The sequence below is a fragment of the Chrysemys picta genome, unplaced genomic scaffold (genome assembly GCF_011386835.1).
Source record: "Chrysemys picta bellii isolate R12L10 unplaced genomic scaffold, ASM1138683v2 scaf607, whole genome shotgun sequence".
Taxonomy (NCBI): Eukaryota; Metazoa; Chordata; order Testudines; family Emydidae; genus Chrysemys; species Chrysemys picta.
In genome coordinates, this window is record NW_027053314.1 from 2,535 (window position 1) to 20,407 (window position 17,873).

General features: G+C 45.0%; 2 long non-coding RNA genes across 2 annotated transcripts; both read right to left on the reverse strand.

Annotated features, from left to right (window-relative positions):
• Positions 1–3,830: 3,830 nt before the first annotated feature.
• Positions 3,831–8,539, reverse strand: LOC135979002 (uncharacterized). Its single transcript, XR_010596336.1, has 7 exons — positions 8,071–8,539; positions 7,738–7,815; positions 7,125–7,488; positions 6,601–6,712; positions 5,467–5,790; positions 5,231–5,318; positions 3,831–5,105 (listed from the first exon to the last, which is right to left on the reverse strand). It is a non-coding gene; the product is annotated as an uncharacterized LOC135979002 (long non-coding RNA).
• Positions 8,540–11,285: 2,746 nt separating this feature from the next.
• LOC122173090 (uncharacterized) lies at positions 11,286–16,296 on the reverse strand. Its single transcript, XR_010596335.1, has 5 exons — positions 16,033–16,296; positions 13,309–13,405; positions 12,226–12,993; positions 11,878–11,949; positions 11,286–11,607 (listed from the first exon to the last, which is right to left on the reverse strand). It is a non-coding gene; the product is annotated as an uncharacterized LOC122173090 (long non-coding RNA).
• Positions 16,297–17,873: the final 1,577 nt, after the last annotated feature.

The following is a 17,873-nucleotide window of genomic DNA, read 5'->3' on the forward strand; positions in this document are numbered from 1 at the left end:
GACACAGCACCAGTACAGCAGAGATCACTATAGCTGGGATAGGTGCGGGGAGGGGCTCACAAGAATTGACAAGACCCTTCCCTGAGGGAAGCTGAAAGTTTTTGCTTTGGTTCTCCCCAAACTGAACTGCCTTGAAATCCCTCTCCAGGGAAGTTCTCACATGCCAGGGCATGTAGCCGAGATCACAGCTTGACCAGCCCCTCCTTAAGGCAGCTCGGTGGGTCACTGCTCTTCCCAGCAGGGTCTCCATCTATTTTAAAGCAGCCCCACCCCCGTCCACCTGCCCATTTGTGAGGGGATTTGAAGTGAAAATGGGGTCATAGCACAGTGAGGTCCCAGCGCAGGTGAACCCTGTTAGGAACACTCCCATCAGCCCCCCACCTTATCACAGGAGCGGAAAGCCGTGTATTAAGGGGGCACAGAGGGGTCACCACTATTAGCTCCATTTTACAGATGGGAGAATCTGAGACAAAGGAGAAGTGACTTGCCCAAAGCCATACAGGGAGTCTAGCAGAGAGCCAGGAACGGGATCCCAGAGTCCTAACCAATAGACAGCCTGCCTCCCTTGATTCTTGTGTTTCTTGTCCTGACATCAGTCACCTGTTGAGACCTGGGAGTTCAGAGGGGAGCCTCCTGCCCCAGAGCTACCATGTCCCAAGAAGTATGGACTCAATACTGGGACGGCAGCAGCTTGGCCCCCAATATTGCACCACAGGAGATACACCAGTGGAATGACAACAACACACTCTGGTCCCAGGGAGAAGCAGCACTGGTGAGCCTCAGAAACCCAGGTTAGCTACACTCAGAAACCGCATTGGCATGTGCAGGGGCAGGCGTGTGAGAGAAGCAAAGGAGGAGCCACCATGGGGAATGGGAAGAAGGTCTCTGAGCAGAACAGCCACCTCCTGTCCTTTGCTCCACCGCCCTAGGATTGGCCCAGTTGCTGACTTCAGACAGCACTGAACACTGCCACCACCACAGTGCCACCCATGGCATCTGGTCACCGGTCTTCTGGGAGCCTTCAACAATCCCAGCCTACGGTTCTAGCCTTTGTGGTGTCAGAAAAAGCCCTTCCTACTGCAGAGCTGTCATCCTGAGCCTGCAGGCAAGCAGAAACAAGAGCTCAGAGATGTGAACTGCTCAGTGCATCCTAACAGAAGTGTTAATTCTGTAGCAAATTGAGAATGTCTATGTTAATTATTTCATTGCTGAGCATTTGAACAGCCAACCAGCGTGTTTATCTCACAAATGGGAACTAGTGAAAAGATTCCCCAGCCAATTTTCATTTTCAATACTAAACTCTGCAGGACAAGCACAATTAAAAATTGAGAGACAGCATAAAAAACAGTAAAATGCAACAGCACAGGGGATGCTGTACTGATCATATTGACATAATTAAAAGGCATCCACTGTTAAAATATCGCCATATCTACTGCAAGCTCCTCAGCTTGTAGCGTTTCAGCAACATAAGACAAAGGTCAATCACATTTCTCCATCAAAACATTTCATACAGAACATGGCTTGTTTTCAGAGTGTCCATTTAAAAAAGTTTCAAACAAATCTGAGCAAGAAAACTACTGTTAGTTTTCAGCAGAGCTTTTCGTGGGGGGAAATTCCCAGCATCACCAGTGATTGCCTGGTGGGCCAGAGTGACTTGACCACCACAGAATTTATATACAGAGGCGAGGGGAGGGGGAGAAGGGAGAAGAGGGTGGCAAGGGAGCCAGAGAGAATGTAGCAATTCTGTTAAACAGGACTGCAGTAGTATTTATCTTATCATCTACACCCACTTATTGTCCCATTTCCCCCATGAGTTCACCAAGCTCTAGAAACCCAAAGTTTATTTTCCTGTCTGTTTGAAGTCTTTACATGGAGATAGGCCTCAGCCTGTACCTAAACTCTCCCAAATTCAGGGGCTTCTTTTCCAAGGGGTCACTTCACCACAGACCGATCTGATGCTGTCTTTAGTACAGTCTGTTGCTCTTTAGCACGGCTTTTCCTTCCTGCAGTGGAGTGAGCTGGATCTGACATAGGTCCCAGACCTCTCCCACCACCAGCAGCCTCTGAGAAGATTGGTGGTTAATTGGAGCCGCAGGACCATGCCCTACTTTTCACCTTCAGGGGTAGTCTATTGTCTACAGCTGCTGGGGTTGTTGGTGGGTTTTTTGCTGCCTTCCACTCATATGATCGCTCCCTCGGTCACATCCAGCCAACTCTCCACAGGGGTCCTGCTGCAATATTGAGGTCAAGCCCACTGTCGCATATAGAATGCCTTGTTTATAGCCAATGGGAACGTGATAGGGAAGGGAGAATCTGGGCAGGAAGACAATGGGGAATTGGGGACACAGAAACAACTAGGAGAAGAATGGGTAGCGCCTGCCTGTGAACCTTTATGAGAACAGGCAGAGAACATGACCCAGCAGGCAGGACAAATGGCAGTGGGATTTGGACATGATCTAACCTATCTCCCACCATGCTTCCTTGCCCCTAGATAAGCACCCAACTCAACCTCCCTCTCCACCTCCACAGCTGTTCTCGCCAAACACCGGCAGTCATGTCTTCCTCGCTGACCCCCCATCCAGTCCCCCAGTTGGACTTTGCCAGCATGCCCAGTTACAGGTCATTCCGACAGCAGTTCTTCTCTTGGTTAACAACAAACACCCCTAGGTGCATTGAACTGAGGAGTGTCCATGCTTCTGTTTGACCTGTGATCACCAAGGCTGTGGGTGAACTCCCAGCACTATGGGAGTCAATGGCAAAGTTCCCACTGACTTCAGTGGGGCTAGAACTTTACCCTGTGCTCCTTCCCCATCACAGCTGGGAACATTCACACAGCTTTCCTCTGAGTGGGGATGAGGGACAGGGCTGTGTTTTACTGCAGTAGGATCTTATGGGGGTGACAGAGGACCCAGAGGAAATGCCACTCCTCTGCATTACAGTGGAGTGCACAACTCTGAGCTTGTGTGTGAACACTGGGGAGTTAAACCCTGGTTTGCAAGTTTACCTGGGGCACAGGCCTTGGCCCAGCTCTCTGCACCATGGGGAATTTCACCTGATGGGGGAGCTTGTCAATATCCCTTTACTACAGTTGTTTTTAGAAGACTCCTTCATATAGTATTTGAGTCAGACTTTGCTTCTTTGTTAGCACCTGGAGCCAATTAGAAACAGCCAGAGAGCAGGGCAGGAGATTGGGAAGCTTTGGGCCAGGAGGGGAGACAACCAGAGAATAGCAAGGGAAAGAGGGAAGGGGACGTATAACAGTGGGCACCCATCTCTCATGAGCACCCCATGATCAAGTGTGTCTGCAGTCTTCAGATAGTACCAGGCCATGCCCCCAAGAAGTCCTCCCTCCCCAGAGACAATCATCTTCACCCACTGGGTCTCTTCTGGCCCCAGTTCTCCAGCTGGGCCACTTAGCAGTTCAGTTCCCCTTCTGGGGGTGCATGACAGTTCAACTGTAAGCCCACTTCCCCAGTGGCCTATGGGAGGGGAGGGGACTCAGGCCCACCCACTACTCCAAGTCCCAGCCCAGGGATCCTAAGAATAGCAGCCACACACCACAGATACTTCCCTGGGCCACTTCCCCACAGCCCCAGCCTTCACCAATACCTCACCCTTACCTCAGGGGTCTTCTAGCTTCAGGCCCAGGAACGAGCCAGGAGCTCTTCCTCACTGCCCACCACCACTGCACTGTCAATGGTGCTGCCATTCCCTTTCACTAGCCCGTGTGCAGAGAGCTGGGGAAGGGTCATGTGTGGAGGGGGGGGGAGGACAACTTTTTTTTTTAAAGAAGCACAGAGGCAATGATGAAAGGTGACACATTTCACTTTCTATTATTTTTTATTGTCTGTTTCTAAATGGCCCTAAGGGCTGGTCCCTGCTCGATGCCCCAGAGGAAGGCGAAAAACCTCCAGGGTCTCTGGCCAATCTGCCCTGGAGGAAAATTCCTTCCTGACCCCAAACATGGCGATCAGTTTCACCCTGTGCATGCGAGCAAGGACCACAATGGGAAAGGACCCACTGGTTGCTATGGTTACACACCCTGCCCCAGTCAAACCCTGAGATACAGTCTGTGTCCCACTATTCGCCAATCTCCAGTGCTTTCCTCTGATAAGGTACGACTCACTTCATTGCTTCCATCCTGGCAGACAGAACCAACTGCTCTCATTCCCCAGCAGGTGAACAGATACGAATTTGAATCCTCCCACAGCCCTGTCAAGGTGAATGCTATTTCTTCACCAGTACCACCAGCAGCAGCATCGTTTCCCTACTGGCTACTCTGACCAGCTGCACTGCTTTATCCTTGGTGGGTCCAACAGGCTCTTCCTCCGTAGGCAGGTATCAATCAGCCCCTTCTTTAACACACAGATACAACCAGATATTGCTGACCTGTGACAGTTACAACCAGCTCCACTGGTCAGTCCTAACAGACACAACCTCTTACATTGCTTTCCTCTTCCCCTGCACTAACTTCTCCTTCCAGTTCCTCTCTCTATAGTCACAACCAGCTCCTTTGTGTCTCTCTTGCCAGGTGGATTTCAACACCACTCACAGCAGAAGCAGATGCACTGTGAATCTAACTGACAGAGACAGCTACACCGCTTCCCCGTTAGAACAGCCAATTTTCTCTGAGCCATAACCTGACGGAGTTAGACCCAACTGCATAGTTCAGCACCCAGTCAGAGTGTAAAACCAGGAATATTTTCTTACTGTTCATGGCCAGCTGGGCCACTATCACCTTGAAAATTACAAACAGCTCAATTACTCATCCACTAACATCTAATCCTAGATCCCTTCTCTTCATATATACCACCAGCTTCATTGTACTACAGGGGAAAGTCCCAGTTTTCCTAACTCCCCATCTGGTCACTGAGTTGATTTATTTTCAGAAATTTGCTGAGCTGTGCAGTTTGTCAACTGCTTGTCGATTTCTTCTCTCCAAAGGGAAGATCAGCTGCATTTCTTGTACCTGAAAGTATGGTCTCATCCATTTATTTCCAAAGGAATGCTGCAAGGCATTTCTCACCTCTCAATAGGAACAATCACCTTTCGTATATCTTCCTGGCATAAATCTTCCTACTGTTCCCACAGCTTGAAGCCGTCAGCTGTAATGAACCGTATTTGAAAGATACTTTATTATTACTAGGTATGTTCAGATTTTGGGGGTCTTACATTGAAATGTTGGTTTGCATCCGATTTATTTAGCATGAAGAGAGCATTGAATGCTCACCTCTTTGTCAGTGATGGTCTAAGCATTGCTCTCCTTTTGAGAGGTAACATCTTCTGCAATGTCTAAATCTTGATAGGTGGTCCCTTAACTAGAGAGAGGAGATACATTTCTTAGATCTCCGCAGGAATGGCCGTCATCAGTTTTGTGGTATTCCCCTCTGAATGGCAGAAGAATCTGAAAATGTACCCAGAATCATTGACTTCTAGATTATTGCCATGAGACGGAGCACGTCTTACCTCATAACAGAAATGATCCACTTCATGTATCTTCTTCCTGCACTTCTAAAGGACAATAAAGTACAATGAACAATTCTGCACAAATATAATCAGTAGCACAGCTAATCTCTTGCAAGCGCAGTTCAAATACTCACCTCTCCACTGTGGTCAGTTGCCCTCTTATTTACTGAGCTGTCTAAATACCCATGATACCGACCTGTAGCCAGCACCCAGCTCCATTTTTCCTTTGGTCAACAAAAATGGATCGCTATCATGATTGTTTGCAACTCCCAAGCCTTCCTGTCTGGGAAGATCAGCTCAGCTGCATTTCTTCCATCTGAAAGACTGACCAGATCCATTATTGTCACCTGAACTCTGAGAATGTGTATGTCTCACCTCACAAACGGGGATGATCAGCTTCCCTAATTGCTTCTTGAAAAGCTCAGCCCTCTGCTCTCCTGACATCCGGAGAAGTGCGAGGTGCTGTAATGATCAATAACTGACAGATTTGTTTGGTGTCTGGAGGGCTCTTCACTGAAATGATCATTTTTCATTTACTTTAGGTGGCAAAATGGAATCTTAGATGCTCACCTCCTTGCCGGGAATGGTCTGAGCGTGGCTGTATTTGGAGAGATGCAACCAGCTGCGTGGTTTAACACTTGCTGGGGATAAGTGGCTACTCTCCTTTTCCATGAATAGACTCACAGGATGATTCTATTGCATCTCAGAGGCTCTGGCTACATACTTTGCTTTGTTCTCAGTTAATTGGCAGCATTCCCCTCCTGACATATAACATAGGCTCCGAAAGAAAAACCAAAGTCTTGAATTTGAACTGGGATGCTATAAGCGGGTATATTCCTAACCTCCTGATAAAGAGGAACCCCTGTTGTCTGCTATGGCCCTCGACTCTTCATGTATCTTGGGATGTGTGATCAACAATCAATTTTTGACACAGCATTACTTATAATCAATCTTGTGGTGTCCTACATTTTTATGGTGCTTTCCCCAACCTTATTCCCTTGGCAAATAACCAATATAGAAATATTCACCGAGGCTGTGGTGAGCTGACCAGAGGTACATTCACCTGCAATCTTTCAAACAGATTTCATAGGTTCCTATAACCTATGAAATCTGCATCTGCACTGGTATCATTACCTGAACTACTCCTTATCCACAAGGAAAAAATGCTTTCTTCACTTCGCAATGGGTCAGGCTGCTCGTGCAGTATTCTTCTCCTCGCATGCAAGATGAGTTTCATTTCTTTCATCTGAAAGAATAACCAGGTCCAGGAACTTAACCTTGAAAGTCAAGAGAAGGTGAGTTCTTGACCTCTTGGCAGCAGTGATTAATTTCACTTTTTTCCTTTCAGTAAGAACCCTCCCAGCTCTTCTAGGAGCTTCCTGAAGTTTTTTATATCCTCAATGTTCAGATGCACCTGAAGGTAGGAGAGGATCCATTCGTTTCCACTTGACTGGTACAGAAATGGTGTTTCTCACCTATAGACATGGACAGATCAGCTTCATGAATTCCTTCTAGAGCACAACAGCCTCTGCTCTCCTATCAGGAGAGGTACGATCTGCTGCTGGAACTATCAATATTTGGTATTTATTCCTGACTGGGTTTGCAACTGCTGCTTTGGCACAAGATGCATTTGGTAATAAGAGAAACTTGAAACTCACCTCCTTGGTCCGTGATCGGCAGGGATGTTTACAGCTGGAAAGTGCAACTGGCTGCACTGTCTCAGGTGGCTGCTCTCCATTCCCAGGACTATAGCTACAGAATGCTCTTCTGTCCCCTCTGTGGATTCAGCAGGTGGCCAGGCCCACTGCGTTAGCACAGTCTGCACCTGCTTCTCACAGTCTTCCCTTGAGAAGTGAGAACAGCAGCAGTTCTTCTACCTGCAAGTTAATAAGATCCATTAATATCCACTTGGGTGCTCTGAGCCTGGGCATTTCTTACCTCTTCCCCAGGACAGTCGCTTTCACTCATTTCCTCCTAGCATGGGTGGTCATCTGATCCCCTCACATCTTGAATGATGATCACCTGCAAACATCAACGTTTCAGAGAATATTTATTTGTTTTTCTAGCTATGCAGAGCCATCGGTCAACATGTGCTTCATTTGGCTTCCAGATGCTCTTCTCTGTTCACCTCCTTCTCAGTGATTTTCCATTGCCTGGCTGTGATTTTCAGAGGGGCAACCAGCTACATTGGTTAATAAATGATGTAGAAGTGGCTTTTTCCCAAACTGGAGTCATAAGATGCTTTTCTTGCATCTGCACTGGTATCATTACCTGCCTGCCTGCATTCTTAAGTTCAGCCATGTCTTGGAATCTTCCTCCCTTGAGAGGTCAGCACTGCCTTTCTTTCAGCTGAAAGTAGAAACAGATTCACTGTGAGGTGCCTTCCTTACCCCTTGATAGAAATGATCAGTTCCACTTATTTCTTGACATTTGATAAATAAGCAACAATGATCACTTCTGTACAAATAGAATCGGTTGGACAATTAATCTCTGCAAATGCGAGAGCAGGTGAAATGCTCATCTTCACATTCTGGTTAGCTGCACTTTTTGGAAGGAAAAAGGAGCAAAGATCATCATCATTAGTTAGAATTACTGACTACTTACATCTGAACCAGTAGATCCCATTTTTATTGCTTTCTTCAGTAAAGCAACTTCTTGTGCTCTTTAGAGATGAAGATTTCATCAGTTACATTTCTTCCACCTGAAAGTATGAGCAGAATCATTTACTATTATGGGAATGGCGTATTGCATTTCTTACCTCCTTAAAAGGATGGATCAGCTAATTCCTGGATTGAACAAGTGGCAAGTCCATGTTGCTTTGTCTTGCGTCTGCTATTCATACTCTCCCCATGACAAGTAAAGTCCACCACATTCTTCTCCCAGAAAGGAAAATCCACACCACTTGATCTACACATGGATGTTTGGAGACTGGTATTTCTTACCTCCTTGTCCGGGACAACCACTTACCCTCACTTCTCCCTGGTAGGAATGACCACCTGGTCTGTTCATATCTCATATTAGAAAAACCTGCAATCAATGTTTGACAGAATTGTTTATTATTACTCATTACCAGCTATGAAGAGTCATCAATGGAGAAGGCTCCTTAGCATCCAGATCATTAAGCTTTAAGAGACCTTTCAGTGCTCACCTACTTGTCAGCAATGTTCTACCGCAAGACTTTGATTCTTAGAGGTACAGCGAGCTTTCGTGGCTAAAACTTGAAGCATATAAGTGGCTTCCTGCCTTTTTCTGAACTAGAAGTAAAAGATGCTTTTCTTCCCTGTGGCCAGGTCTTACCTGGCTGACTTTGTTTCTTAAATTCAGCAGCCTCTTATCATCCTCCCTTTAATTGGAAGACCTTCATTTCACCTGAAAATAGAAGTAGAGCGTTTAATTCCTGCCCCCATACTGTGAGGAGGTGCCTTCCTTACCTCTTGATAGGAATGATCAGTTCCACTTATTTCTTGACATTTGATAAATAAGCAACAATGATCACTTCTGTACAAATAGAATCGGTTGGACAATTAATCTCTGCAAATGCGAGAACAGGTGAAATGCTCATCTTCACATTCTGGTTAGCTGCACATTTTGGAAGGAAAAAGGAGCAAAGATCATCATCATTGGTTAGAATTACTGACTACTTACATCTGAACCAGTAGCTCCCATTTTTATTGCTTTATTCAGTAAAGCAACTTCTTGTGCTCTTTAGAGATGAAGATTTCATCAGTTACATTTCTTCCACCTGAAAGTATGAGCAGAATCATTTACTATTATGGGAATGGCGTATTGCATTTCTTACCTCCTTAAAAGGATGGATCAGCTAATTCCTGGATTGAACAAGTGGCAAGTCCATGTTGCTTTGTCTTGCGTCTGCTATTCATACTCTCCCCATGACAAGTAAAGTCCACCACATTCTTCTCCCAGAAAGGAAAATCCACACCACTTGATCTACACATGGATGTTTGGAGACTGGTATTTCTTACCTCCTTGTCCGGGACAACCACTTACCCTCACTTCTCCCTGGTAGGAATGACCACCTGGTCTGTTCATATCTCATATTAGAAAAACCTGCAATCAATGTTTGACAGAATTATTTATTATTACTCATTACCAGCTATGAAGAGTCATCAATGGAGAAGGTTCCTTAGCATCCAGATCATTAAGCTTTAAGAGACCTTTCAGTGCTCACCTACTTGTCAGCAATGTTCTACCGCAAGACTTTGATTCTTAGAGGTACAGCGAGCTTTCGTGGCTAAAACTTGAAGCATATAAGTGGCTTCCTGCCTTTTTCTGAACTAGAAGTAAAAGATGCTTTTCTTCCCTGTGGCCAGGTCTTACCTGGCTGACTTTGTTTCTTAAATTCAGCAGCCTCTTATCATCCTCCCTTTAATTGGAAGACCTTCATTTCACCTGAAAATAGAAGTAGAGCGTTTAATTCCTGCCCACATGCTGTGAGGAGGTGCCTTCCTTACCTCTTGATAGGAATGATCAGTTCCACTTATTTCTTGACATTTGATAAATAAGCAACAATGATCACTTCTGTACAAATAGAATCGGTTGGACAATTAATCTCTGCAAATGCGAGAACAGGTGAAATGCTCATCTTCACATTCTGGTTAGCTGCACATTTTGGAAGGAAAAAGGAGCAAAGATCATCATCATTGGTTAGAATTACTGACTACTTACATCTGAACCAGTAGCTCCCATTTTTATTGCTTTATTCAGTAAAGCAACTTCTTGTGCTCTTTAGAGATGAAGATTTCATCAGTTACATTTCTTCCACCTGAAAGTATGAGCAGAATCATTTACTATTATGGGAATGGCGTATTGCATTTCTTACCTCCTTAAAAGGATAGATCAGCTAATTCCTGGATTGAACAAGTGGCAAGTCCATGTTGCTTTGTCTTGCGTCTGCTTTTCATACTCTCCCCATGACAAGTAAAGTCCACCACAGTTCTTCTCCCAGAAAGTAAAATCCACACCACTTGATCTACACATGGATGTTTGGAGACTGGTATTTCTTACCTCCTTGTCCGGGACAACCACTTACCCTCACTTCTCCCTGGTAGGAATGACCACCTGGTCTGTTCATATCTCATATTAGAAAAACCTGCAATCAATGTTTGACAGAATTATTTATTATTACTCATTACCAGCTATGAAGAGTCATCAATGGAGAAGGTTCCTTAGCATCCAGATCATTAAACTTCAGTGCTCACCTACTTGTCAGCAATGTTCTACCCCAAGACTTTGATTCTTAGAGGTACAGCGAGCTTTCGTGGCTAAAATTTGAAGCATATAAGTGGCTGCTTGCCTTTTTCTGAACTAGAAGTAAAAGATGCTTTTCTACCCTGTGGCCAGGTCTTACCTGGCTGACTTTGTTTCTTAAATTCAGCAGCCTCTTATCATCCTCCCTTTAATTGGAAGATCTTCATTTTCACCTGAAAATAAAAGTAGAGCCTTTAATTCCTGCCCCCATGCTGTGAGGAGGTGCCTTCCTTACCTCTTGATAGGAATGATCAGTTCCACTTATTTCTTGACATTTGATAAATAAGCAACAATGATCACTTCTGTACAAATAGAATCAGTTGGACAAGTAATCTCTGCAAATGCAAGACCAGGTGAAATGCTCATCTTCACACTCTGGTTAGTTGCACTTTTTGGAAGGAAAAAGGAGAAAAGATCATCATCATTGGTTAGAATTACTGACTACTTACATCTGAACCAGTAGCTCCCATTTTTATTGCTTTATTCAGTAAAGCAACTTCTTGTGCTCTTTAGAGATGAAGATTTCATCAGTTACATTTCTTCCACCTGAAAGTATGAGCAGAATCATATACTATTATGGGAATGGCGTATTGCATTTCTTACCTCCTTAAAAGGATGGCTCAGCTAATTCCTGGATAGAGCAAGTGGCAAGTCCATGTTGCTTTGTCTTGCGTCTGCTTTTCATACTCTCCCCATGACAAGTAAAGTCCACCACAGTTCTTCTCCCAGAAAGTAAAATCCACACCACTTGATCTACACATGGATGTTTGGAGACTGGTATTTCTTACCTCCTTGTCCGGGACAACCACTTACCCTCACTTCTCCCTGGTAGGAATGACCACCTGGTCTGTTCATATCTCATATTAGAAAAACCTGCAATCAATGTTTGACAGAATTATTTATTATTACTCATTACCAGCTATGAAGAGTCATCAATGGAGAAGGTTCCTTAGCATCCAGATCATTAAGCTTTTAGAGACCTTTCAGTGCTCACCTACTTGACAGCAATGTTCTACCCCAAGACTTTGATTCTTAGAGGTACCGCCAGCTACCCTGGCTAAAATTTGAAGCATATAAATTGCTGCTTACCTTTTTATGAACTAGAAGTAAAAGATGCTTTTCTTCCCTGTGGCCAGGTCTTACCTGGCTGACTTTGTTTCTTAAATTCTGCAGCCTCTTATCATCCTCCCTTTAATTGGAAGATCTTCATTTCACCTGAAAATAGAAGTAGAGCCTTTAATTCCTGCCCCCATACTGTGAGGAGGTGCCTTCCTTACCTCTTGATAGGAATGATCAGTTCCACTTATTTCTTGACATTTGATAAATAAGCAACAATGATCACTTCTGTACAAATAGAATCAGTTGGACAAGTAATCTCTGCAAATGCAAGACCAGGTGAAATGCTCATCTTCACACTCTGGTTAGTTGCACTTTTTGGAAGGAAAAAGGAGAAAAGATCATCATCATTGGTTAGAATTACTGACTAGTTACATCTGAACCAGTAGCTCCCATTTTTATTGCTTTATTCAGTAAAGCAACTTCTTGTGCTCTTTAGAGATGAAGATTTCATCAGTTACATTTCTTCCACCTGAAAGTATGAGCAGAATCATATACTATTATGGGAATGGCGTATTGCATTTCTTACCTCCTTAAAAGGATGGCTCAGCTAATTCCTGGATAGAGCAAGTGGCAAGTCCATGTTGCTTTGTCTTGCGTCTGCTTTTCATACTCTCCCCATGACAAGTAAAGTCCACCACAGTTCTTCTCCCAGAAAGTAAAATCCACACCACTTGATATACACATGGATGGTTGGAGACTGGTATTTCTTACCTCCTTGTCCGGGACAACCACTTACCCTCACTTCTCCCTGGTAGGAATGACCACCTGGTCTGTTCATAGTTCATATTAGAAAAACCTGCAATCAATGTTTGACAGAATTATTGATTATTACTCATTACCAGCTATGAAGAGTCATCAATGGAGAAGGTTCTTTAAAGCATCCAGATCATTAAGCTTTTAGAGACCTTTCAGTGCTCACCTACTTGACAGCAATGTTCTACCCCAAGACTTTGATTCTTAGAGGTACCGCCAGCTACCCTGGCTAAAATTTGAAGCATATAAGTGGCTGCTTGCCTTTTTCTGAACTAGAAGTAAAAGATGCTTTTCTTCCCTGTGGCCAGGTCTTACCTGGCTGACTTTGTTTCTTAAATTCAGCAGCCTCTTATCATCCTCCCTTTAATTGGAAGATCTTCATTTCACCTGAAAATAGAAGTAGAGCCTTTAATTCCTGCCCCCATGCTGTGAGGAGGTGCCTTCCTTACCTCTTGATAGAAATGATCAGTTCCACTTATTTCTTGCCATTTGATAAATAAGCAACAATGATCACTTCTGTACAAATAAAATCGGTTGGACAATTTATCTCTGCAAATGTGAGACCATGTGAAATGCTCATCTTCTCGCTCTGGTTAGTTGCACTTTTTCTTTGTTACATCCTTGTAGGAAAAACCAACCATTATCCAGGAAGGAAAAAGGAGCAAAGATCATCATCATTAGTTAGAATTACTGACTACTTACATCTGAACCAGTAGCTCCCATTTTTATTGCTTTATTCAGTAAAGCAACTTCTTGTGCTCTTTAGAGATGAAGATTTCATCAGTTACATTTCCTCCACCTAAAAGTATGAGCAGAATCATTTACTATTATGGGAATGGCGTATTGTATTTCTTAGCTCCTTAAAAGGATGGATCACCTAATTCCTTCCTGTAACCTACAGCTGTCTGTCATCCTTGCATCTCAAAATATGACCTGCGGCAAAGATCAGCATTTGACAGACTGTATTTTTGTCAGGCAACAGGTAAATGAATTGTCCTTGGATTCATTTTGTAACAGGGAATATAAATCCTCACCTTCTGTGTGATGAATTGCTGTATTGGTTTATCTTTTTCTCTCCATACAATCAGCTGTATTGTTAAAAACCAATAGGTATAAGTGATTTCTTTATTCTTGACTAGAACAAGTAAATACTTCTGTAACTTTCAGAAGCTTTGGTTATGTATATTGCTTAATTCTTACGAAACTGCTTGTAGCCTTTGACAGCAAAGGATAGATTCACTTCCTTCACCTAAAAACATTCAGATTGGTTAGTTTCCACTCCATTGCTACCAGAAGGTGCATTCCTTATCTCTTGATAGGAACAGTTTCTCTTACTAGAGTGGTACTATATGAACTTCTGACAGACAAGATGTAATGATCAAATCAACAGGAGTAGTACCAATTGCAATGTCATCTCTTGACAGGTAAGAACCAAGCTGATGCCACTTCTCAGATAGACCATTTGTACCCTTTCCTTTTTGAATTGTACAAATGCTGGCATGATTAACCCCTAGTAGTTACATCTTGACACAGACAATCAGGATTCTACCCGATGCTAAAGAAATCAGTCCAGGTTCTTACCCCATCCACTGCTTCTGTGCTTCTCCTTTCTCTTCTCTTGCAGCCTCTTTGCCCACTCCTTTTTCATGTCTCTCTCCTCACCCATTCCCCTTTCCTCTTTCTTCTCTGTCCCTTCCTCAGCCCCTGGTGTTTCTTTCTCACTAACAACTTCCATTTCCCCCCTCACCTCCATTATCAATACCTCATTTCCTCCCCCCACCCCAGTCTTGTCCCTGCCTTGTTTCCTTCCTCCTTACAAGAATTCTTTCCTTCATCCTTCTGTGTCTCACGTTCCCATCTTTAGCAATGGAAGCAGGTTGGTCCCAGAAGGCCCTGCTCCAACACCCTAGTCCCTGTACTCAGACCTACAGGCAGCAGCCATGTGCTCTGGGCGACATCCTGGTGTGAAATGCCGCAGCCCCTGGTGGCTGACCCATCAATCACTGCATCACAACAGGGAGTTGTGGGTCATCGTCACCAACTCCTCAGTGGGGCAAAGTGACCTGCCCCACATCCTCCCAGGGGAGCTGTAGGGGGAAGGCTCTGGCTGGCTCTAAACTCTCAAATGAGTCAAATTACACTTCAGATCTGGACTCACCAGCTGGGGCTCTGTGACAGTGAATTCCAGGATCATGAACGGCTCCTTTCCCTGTGATTTGGATGGAGTGGGACTTACACAGCCCTCACCTATGGAAGCTTATATCATAGTTCCCATCCCCTGCATGTTCCCATCACTGGGTTTGTCTAGTCACCATGCCTACAGTGGAATGTTCCACCTCCATCATAATGGGCCAATTCTGAGCAGTGCTGAGTTCCTGCATCTCCCTCTGGAACCAGTGAGAGCTGCAGGTGCCCAGCCTCTCTCAGGACTAACCCTGTTGGTTGCGTTTCATGGCACCGTGCTGTGCCCTCCATCTTGTGTTCTAGGCTGATCACTGTAGACCCACCCGGGGACTGACAGCCAGTGCCTCCTGTACAAGGGAATCCAGGCAGGGGCTTCAGTGTTAGTGGGAGATGGGCAGATACCAGAACCATCCCTCCACCCTTCCCTGATCGCTGGGGGCTCTGATAAAAGGACACCTGTTATTGGCTGTGTGGGTCCATACGTTGTCCTGGCTCTGGCAGGTAGCTGGCCCAGGAGACCTCAGTCAAACTGCCCAAAAGACAACAGACTTGTTCAGTGGCAAAGACGCTTGTCCATGTTTGTTGTCGACAAAGCACTGGTACTAGCACCCGATACACTCTGCATGGACATTAGGACATGTATGCTCATGAACATGGACCAGCTCAGTCAGCAGTAGGACTTCCTACTGTCCCCTTGGCCAGATGTACCTTCTGAGACCCCTCTTTTATACACTGATACAAACAAGTTGTGTATTTCCCCTCTCACATGCTTAGTTTCCACCTTAGTTTTAACTCTGTAGTGGGGTATTCTTGTGACTAGCTAGTGCCTAGTATTTATTAGGAGTGTCTCTGTTTTAGCAACACCAGCCACATCCTTACCAAGTTTGTGTACTGGACAGTGAAGTTGTAAGCAAGCATTTGCTTTGTAGCAGGCCTGACTCTGGCTGATGTTTGGTTCAGGCCTCATCTGGTCCCAGGCCCTGTCTTTCAGGCTCTTTCTGCTACAACCGTCATATCCAAACCACCCCAGGTTTGGCTTTGGTTTTCCCAGCAGATGAGTTTGCAAAACCAAGACCCGAACCATCTCCCCTTTTGTTCTTCTCTAGTATTAGGGCCTCTCCAGCCTTGTTTGTGAGTGACCCCCCCTGTAACTTGGGTTGCCTTGAACTCCCAGATCTGTTGTTCACCCTGACCCCCAGGGAGGAGCAACTCCCATTGATTTCCACTTGGAGATACTCCTACCTTCCAGTCAGCATCCAGCCCTGACATCGCTGGCCTGAAGCTTTCAGGAGGTTGGGCTTCTAGAGTTTTCCAGTGAGCAGAGTCAGCTCTGGAAACTAATTCCACTGCAACAATTTGTACTTCACTGGCTGGTTTGGGTTTAGTCTGTGATGGTGTAAGGACAATGTTTGTGAGAACTAGAGACGTGTCAACAGGAAGTGGAGATGAAATAGAGTTATTCAGCTATATTGTAGAGGGGAGGTTAATGAGAGCTAGACCTGAAGGGAGAGGGAAAGACAGATCTCTCAATGGTCCCTGATTATCTCACTCAGAAATTTAATTCCATAAAACACTAGCAGGAAATAAGATAGAAGCGGCGTTTTGCTTACTTCTCCCAGTTCAGGATGTGCCCCAGTGTTCCTTATGACCGATTTATGTTAATATTGGACACTGAGGTTGATGCATGGGGCATATTTATATCGTTACTCATTGTTTTTCAGTGTGAAGGGTTGTGGTAACTGTGGAAGACCTGATGACTTTGACACTATGGATAAGGCCTTTAGACCTAATTAGGGCTCTGGTTACTCCAGGACCAGCTGGGTCTATATTCTGTGGCATAGTCTATATCCTTGTGGGTAGAGCAGGTTGGAAATTTTTACAGCAGCTTCATTCACCCTATTAATCATTAATATTTTGACTGACTTGAATATGAAGAAATCTAATATAATCAGCGCAGCAGCCCCTGCGTGGGTCAGGTTTTCCATTCCCTGTATTTCACACTGCCCTTGCTTTCAGCTTCAGTCTACTGAAGACTCTTGACAATTAAGTAACTTCAGGGGAGAAGCTGGAGGCTTTGGCTGCTGTGTCGGGGACAATTGGATCTTTTGGCAGCTGGGAAGGCATAGGAAGCCATGTGGCATGGTAGGGTAGGCACACCAGCTAGATGTTTCTGCTAGAACAATCGAGTCAGATAGGTAGCAGTGTGCACACTTGTATTGTCATATTTAGAGCTGTAGTCCTAGAGTTGAAGGCCAGAAGGGACCAGAGATCATCTAATCTGACCTCCTGTATATCACAGGCCCCTAAACAGCACCCTGAACCCCCACCCTTGGCTGTGGGCCAAGAAACAGAGCCCCGGTCGTAACCATAGTAACCTTGAAGATGCAGGATCTGGTTCTGTGTTTGTGCAAAGCACAAGGAGAACATGCCAGGGTAACTGTGTCAGTATTCCCCTTCCCTGCTCCACCTGCTTTAGGCTCCCAGCTCCCAGCCATCACCGCTGTTGGGGAGAGACTGTCTTCCCTTCACACACACTCCCCCTTGACTGGGATGTTAAGACTGCAGATCCCCTGATTTACACTTTGACATTCTCCACAACCCAGCCGCCTTTCTCTCACTAGGTTATGCCCAGTGTATTGCCCACAATTACAAGTTACCAAACAGCTCTTTCTAAGCAAGCACCTAGATTCCTAAGGTGAAAGCATTACAAAGAAAACATTAACAACACTAAAGGAACCGACGCCCATGCTAAGAAGTTTACCAGCCGTCATCCCAACTTCAGTCTTGGGCTCTGGTTCCTTCCAAACCCACAACTGGGTTTTCCCCATGGAAGAGTGTGGGGTAAAGACACTGGCTGAATAAAGGGACAGAGGTGAAAGGGGAGAGAAAAGAACTAGGTTGAAGATGAAGAAATAATTGATAATGGGGTGCATTGCTGTTTACATAACTAGGGGATGACTGTAGCACGAACAAACTCCAGAAAGGAAGAGGGAAGAATGGACAAAGGAAGGGGAGGATAAAAGGAGAAAAAAATAAAAATGGCCCCCTTCATCTTTCTGCCGCTGCCTTCCCTGTGAGTTTGT